The sequence below is a fragment of the Callospermophilus lateralis genome, chromosome 6 (assembly GCF_048772815.1).
Source record: "Callospermophilus lateralis isolate mCalLat2 chromosome 6, mCalLat2.hap1, whole genome shotgun sequence".
NCBI classification, from domain to species: Eukaryota; Metazoa; Chordata; class Mammalia; order Rodentia; family Sciuridae; genus Callospermophilus; species Callospermophilus lateralis.
This window is the reverse complement of record NC_135310.1, coordinates 140404959-140411935: the sequence shown is the minus strand read 5'-3', so window position 1 is coordinate 140411935 and position 6977 is coordinate 140404959. Positions and strand designations below refer to the sequence as shown.

Below are 6977 nucleotides of genomic sequence, written 5' to 3'. Positions count from 1 at the left end.
TTTCCAGGATCTGAATTTGCCCTTCTCTGTGGGTCTGTGGTCACGTTGGCTGCTGGGTTCATTCAACCTTGCCGGGGATGAGCTGTCATCTACCCCCTTGCATCTGGGAAGGACCCTGTGGCTTCACTGTGGGCAGATAACTGCCATCACCGTTGGCCCTTCTCCAGGCATAAGAAGATAAGTGGTGCCTCTCTCTTATTCACTGTGGCATGAAAATCTCATCTCATTTTTAGTGAGAGACTAGAGTAGAATGCAGAGCTGTGAGGAGGTGTAAGGGGTGAGGGCTCATCTCAGGAACCTCCTGTGGGGAGCTCAAAAATTCTAAAATTTCTGTGAGTTCTCTAGAAGACTCCATGGAGGTGGGAGAGCAGTTAACTAGGCCCAGTGAGAAATCAGTTCCTTCGCATGTGCATCTCTACTTCCTTGTGGTTTGGTGGGTCATGGGTCTATTCACACACATACTGTCCCCTTACCTTGACAAGTCAAATTGTGCCAGGGGTCAGAGACATAACCTAACAACTGTGTGAGTCTATACCAGGTGACTTTCTTCATGGCAAATATTATCAAAAAAAAGTGGCCATGGTTTCTGCAGCTGTCAGGAGCCATTCTCACACGTGACTGGGTGACTCCCGGTCAGGGTCTGAGGCGCTCTGGCTGTGTCGGAGCTTTCCTGGCCCTCTCCTGTTGAGAGAACCTGTCCGTGTGGGGGTGTAACTGACCACTGACCCCAGAGGCCCAATCACTGACCCTGACCTTGGAGTGCGGCCCCCCCTTCAACCTTCATTGGATGAAATTCTCCCCTGAGTTTCTTGCTCCCCAATAAAAGGCTACTCCCTGGCGTGCTCGCTCTCTCTCTCTCCTGCTAGCCCTGAGTAATCCTTGCTGCCCTGCCAGGCGGTTAGAGGAGGGAACCAGAGAGGGGAGCCGTCTCGGACCTGGTCATAAAAAAAGGTAACTGAGTCTGTGTGTTTATTTCGATCTCACTAGCTAACTTTTATGCCAAGAACCTCATTAATGAAACCATTGCGCTGGCCACATGGTAGATGCAGCCACTAATGTTACCTGCTGGCAATGCAGTTGTAGCCTTCAGCAATACAAGGGGAAACCGATGGGCCAGGTTCTGTTTTCCAAGGCATGGTGGGGAGGACCTCCACTGCCCCGCTCTGACTTCACTGCTGTTACTCATATGTTGATTCTGCACCTGGTCCACGTTACCTATGGTACTCAAGCTGTGGTGACAGAATGGAATTGGTGAGTGTCAGGGAACATGGAAATTAGGATTGAGGTGAGGAAAGGAAAGTGGGGGGTGGCAAGTGCTTGCTGAATTGGTACTTACCCTTTGTCTTAGTTTGTTTTCTGTTGCAATAGCAAAATGCTTGAGACTGGGAACTTTATTTTTTAAGAGGTTTGTTTAGCTCACAGTTCTGTAGGTTCAAGAGCTAGGTGCTGCCTTCTGCTTGGCTCTGGCGAGGGCCTCATGGTAACTGAGATCATAGCATTGGGAGCATGCATATAAGTGCCAAGTGGAGTATGGAGGTGCCAAATTCCCTTATAACAGCCCATTCTCACAGGAATTAACCCAGTTCCATGAGACCTGCATTAATCTTTTCCAAGGGCGGAGTCCTCATGACCTGATTGCCTCTTAAAAGCTTCCCCCATCTCAGCATCTCCACACTGAGGACTAAACCTTTGTGGCAAACAGAAATCTTTGGGGACAAATCAGTCAAACAATAGTATCCTTCTCCCCTCTGTATATCACTTGGTATTTTCTGAAGAATTAAGACAAGGGTCTTGGAACAAGGACTTGAACATGGGGCATGATCAGTTTACATGATGATTCTGAGAACTTGGGGAGACAAAAGGCTGGGACAATGACATAAACTCCTGGGTACAATAAACTGTCACCCCCTGTAGTAGTATAGTATATTTTTCTCTACTCTTGTGTTCCTTTCAACAGATCTGTCATCAAGACTGATGAAAACAGAAGCTGACTATTTGCATAAGATGGAATTATTACTAGGGGAATAACTGAAACAAACCCTCTAGCTTTGCCTGTCCCTAGTCAACTTAAAAATCACTAATTTAGGAGGTCACACAGCTGGGTGGATACGTTATTGGTTTCCTAGTAGCTTTACTGTAGATAACACCTCTGATGTGGGTTATAATGATAAAGGTGGCCTAGGTTACTTTTCAGGGACCTGAGGGCCACTTTTGTTGAAAACACTGACCTCATTGGGCCTGCAGTAGATGTCTGATAGGTGAGTGGAATGGAATGAAAAGGCTGGTTATCTCTGTCTTCATATTAATCTCTGCCCCCTTTGCTGCCTTAGCACTTGGGTCAATTCCACTCAGCTCTGCTTGTAGACATACTGATTGGTGGCGGGAGCTGCTATGTGTTTTCTTCTACTCTGCCACCCTGGTGCTTTTCCACCAGCTGTAGCAGCACAAGCATCCAAGGTCCTTCTGTGCTATTCTAAGACCCAGATCAAGCCACAAGGCCAGGACATTTGCACTGGATGGTGGTGGCAGCTTCAAGAGTAGCTCAGCCGATCCTGGTACAACTCTATTGTTACTACCTGGTGTCTGAATCTGATACAATAATGTAGCCGGAACCATGCCCTGGGCAGGTGGGAAATTACCAGACCCTAGCCCCGCCCCCCACCCCCCCCCAGCATATCAACTAAAATCTCCCATCTCCCTTTGTTTGCGAAGCTGTCTGATTCCTCCATCAGTGCTGTTTCCCTTCAGCGGAAGTCCTACTTATTCCACAATTAAAGCCCTGCCTGTAAGTGCTCCCCAAACTTGGCTCAATTTTGTTTCCACCATTTCTGAATCAAAAGTTCCCATCTTGGATTATGAAGAGGGTGAGCTCTGGGGGAAGTGCCTCAGAGGAGGTGCCGGGAGAGTAGGGTGCTTGGTTCTGAGCTGAAGGTGAAGCTGGTGGAGCAAGAAGACACAGGTGGGCAGTCTGAATGCCAGAGTGGATATCTGTTTCACTAAAGCATTTATAATTCCTTGTGTGCTGAGCCTCATTTCCACCACCTACATGGCAGCCTCAGTTGGCACAGCTTTGGGTATGAATATTGATTTCCAGTTCAATTGATTCAAGTGATTTGAATAAAAGCCTCTGGGAAGACTTCATTAGTGATGAGGCAGATGAAAAGACTTATAATGATGCACTTTTCTGATACAATGGCACAGTATGGAGACAGTGTATCACCATACCCCCAAACACACATTGGTATGCTCCATCAGAAAGGACAGCCATTTGATAAGGTGACAAAATTTGATAAGGTGACGAAATGCATGCATTTTATACTAAATGAGCAGTTCATGGAGAAATTTTGTTGATCCCGAAAACATAATAGTGGAATTGATCTACTTGGGAGCTATTTTTGGCAGTGCCAGTTCCTTTTTCCTTTTGTTAGTCTAGGTTTGATGTGCTTTGGGGCTTGGATTGGACTTTGTGCTTGTATCTGCCGAAGCTCGTATCCCCCCCACTTAATGAAGACATATCTAGTGGCTGAATAGGATGCTCCCTGCTTTACATTTACCATTTTTAATATTTTTGATATTGCTGTTTTCCCTTGCCTCCCTCCTAAATGTTTTCAATTTTTTTGATATGCCATTTTATCCTGAACATCCATTTTATTTATACCCACACACATACCACTTAATATACATTAAATACCACTAAAAGTTATGTAGTTTCCTCAGAGTGATTCCATTTCTCAAACTAATCTAGGTTCAAAGTCTAGACAGAAAGAAATAGAGATTTGATACAAATTTGTGGCAGAAAATTGGTTGTGGGAAAATGACCCAGAACAAGTTTTGCTTATGTCTATTAGACTTTCCACTAAAAGCACAGTAACCATTGTACCATCAATAAATTTCTTTGGTAAACCTCTTATTGTTAGAATTTCATGTTCACTTTGATGTTGTACATAGCCAGTCATCCAGGCATATTAATGCTATTTTCAAAAAGTCCCTATAAATGGAATATTATCTAAGATCCTTTTTTTTGAGTAAACTTTGGCACATATTTCACCTGAGGTGAAATATGGCAGCTATTTATGTCTATACCATGTCCATCATCTACAAGAAAAGAAGTGAAAAATACAGTATTTATTTGAAATTTTAACTTTGTAACTGGAAAAGTCTAATTCAGCCAGATAAACTGGCTAATCTTATTTTATTGTATTGCTTAAAAAAAAAAAACAACAAACTCCTTTATAGGATTTTCTTTTTTTTTTTTTTTACATTATTTTTTAGTTGTTGATGGACCTTTATTTTATTTATTTAAAAAATGTGTGTGGTGCTGAGAATCGAACTCAGTGCTTCACATATGCTAGGCAAGCATTCTACCACCAAACCACAACCCCAGCCCATCTTCATAGGATTTTCAGTGCCACCAAAACATTTGTAAATTTTCCTTCTCTTTTCCATTTCAGGCTTGTTAAAAAGAGTGCTTTCTTTTTAACATTGTTAGGATCACAAGGCAAGAAGTTTCCTAACTGCTTTCTATTTATTCCAGCTAAGAACCATAAGAAAGATTCTACCATAAAGACCTGACAGAGCTGGGAATTCTACCACAAGATCTAAAGCTAGGTTGGGGTTGTGGCTCAGCGGTAGAGCATTCACCTAGTAAGTGTGAGGCACTGGGCTTGATCCTCAGCACCACATTAAAACTAAATAGATAAAATAAAGATATTATTACTACAACTAAAAAAATGTTCAAAAAAAAAAAAAAGTTTTAAAGCTGTGGCTGTCAAACTCCAGCTATGGTCTTTATTTCTTGTGGTGAAATGACATGCCTTTTCTTGCTTAAATCCCTTTCTGGTGTATATCATCATTAATTAATGGCATATAATTCACTTTTAATAAATATCTATAAACATTGAACTTTAAAAAATCTTATTTATTCAATTACTGTAGCATTGACAGATTTAAAAAATAAAGTAACTTAGTCATTTCTTCCCATATCCTAAATATTTTTTAAAAAATAAAAATGAGAAGAGACTCAGAAAAAAAAAAGTTTTCATCTCTGGCAACAATTCCACTGCAGAGAGTGTCACAGAGCTACCACCGGTAGCCACAGCCCAATGTCCACACAGCCTTGCAAAGGGTCTGGCTAGGGGGAAGGAGGGGCCCAGGGCTGGTGGTAGCTGAGCGGAAAAGTTTGTAACCATCCAGGGATCAAGGTTCTCTTCTTTCCTTTCCCTGGGATAAGGACCAGGGGGCCATAACAGTACTAAATTATTAAGGTGAATGTCAGTGGTCCTATCTGCTACAGACCTGTGACAGTAAGAGACCCGTAAGCAACAAGTGTCCTACTCTGAGAGGTTTTTTGGTACTTTCTGGGTTACTTTACTTTGGTTGTCTATTAAATGGCCTCACTCAGAATTTGACTACATATCAGGGGAAAAAACTACCACCTAAAAATGCTTCTCCGTCTTTTATGAAAGACACTGGGACATTGGGGGTGATTTGTGCCTTAATTTTACAAATGTTTTTCACTTTTAAATTTTCTATAATTGCTATGATTTGGATCTGAAATGTCCTCCAAAAGTTCATGTGTTGAAGAGTTGGTCTCCAATGTAGTAGTGTTCACAGTTGGGGCTTTTGGAAGGTGATTGGATCGTGAGAGCTCTGATCTCATGGCTTAATGGGCTGTTGAGAAGCGGTGGACACTTTAGAAGGTGAGGCTTAGTTGGAGGATGTAGGTCCATGGGGGCGAGCCCCTGAAGGCTCTATCTAGTCCCTGGCTCTTTCCTGTCTCTATTTGCTTCCTGGCCACCATGAGTTGAGCAGCTTTGCTCTACCATGGATCCCTGCCATGATGTGCTGCCTCACTACAGGACCAGAAACAATGAAGTCAAATGACTATGGACTGAAATCTCTGACATTATGAGCCAAAATAAACCTTTCCTCCTTAGACCTTTTCTCTCAGGCATTTTGTCACAGTGACACAAAGTTGAGTAACAAGTTGTATTCATGTATAATCAGAAAAATGTTATTTTGAAACTTCACAGGAAAATAAGCCTTTCTAATATATTTAAATATTATGGAATTAGGGGGGTCTGTTCTATCCTATAAGTCATTAAATTTATATGCGAAGATGTTTTCTTGTTCTTTGCCGGGAGCCATTAGCCAAGTAGGTATTACAATTTCCTTGCCAGCGTACCCCCATGTTGCTTAGTGGAAGGACTCCTGGAAGGTGACCTTGCTCAAGGACCAGGGCGGATCCGTGTTTAGGGCGTTCCCGGTTTAGGATAATCCGGGTTTAGGGAGTTCCCAGTTTAGGAAGGTTATTCCTGCTGGGAATAGGGTGTATCCTGCTGCCTGAGTTCCCCTTGAGTTCACACGGGATTCAGACAGTATTTTTGGGAGACAGAAGCCCAGTGGAGGTGTGGATTTGGGCAGAGAACGTGGATTTCCCCAGAACGTGTTTGTAGAAGGCCGGTGTGAGTTCAGGAATAAAGAATTGCTGTTTGAATCTACAAAGCTGTGAGTGGCTCATGATTTGTGCCCAGCCAGACTGCGGCAGTTCTTATCACTCCTATCCTTTTGTCCCTCTCTTTGACTTCATGTCATTTCAGTTGACTCTTTGTTGAAGTGACTAAGCCCCTGCAATCAGTACAAGCCCAGTTCTTGGCTGGACCACACTCTGAGCTCAGATGAATGGCTGTCACATGCATGTGGTAGCCAAAGCCAGGATGTGAGATGCCTGGTTTTGGATACACTCATGTAAAATAAAGTACTTGGACTTGGGACTATTCTTCCCTTAGTTATAGTACATAGTCTGGGAAAGGAGAATGGCATCTTGGGTTGAGGCCAAGTGTATTCCACCTACCCTGGGGCTCAGCTTTCATTCTCCCCCTCCCTCAGTTCACATTTGGGGCAAAGGGCAAACTGTAATCAGGTGGAACATGGGTTCAGATTTCCACATGGATACTGAATGTGGCACTCAAGGCACA

At 43.1% G+C, this 6977-nt stretch overlaps 1 pseudogene; it reads left to right on the top strand.

Annotated features, from left to right (window-relative positions):
- The first annotated feature begins 1108 nt into the window (after positions 1-1108).
- LOC143402200 (claudin domain-containing protein 1 pseudogene) lies at positions 1109-3531 on the top strand (annotated as a pseudogene).
- Positions 3532-6977: the final 3446 nt, after the last annotated feature.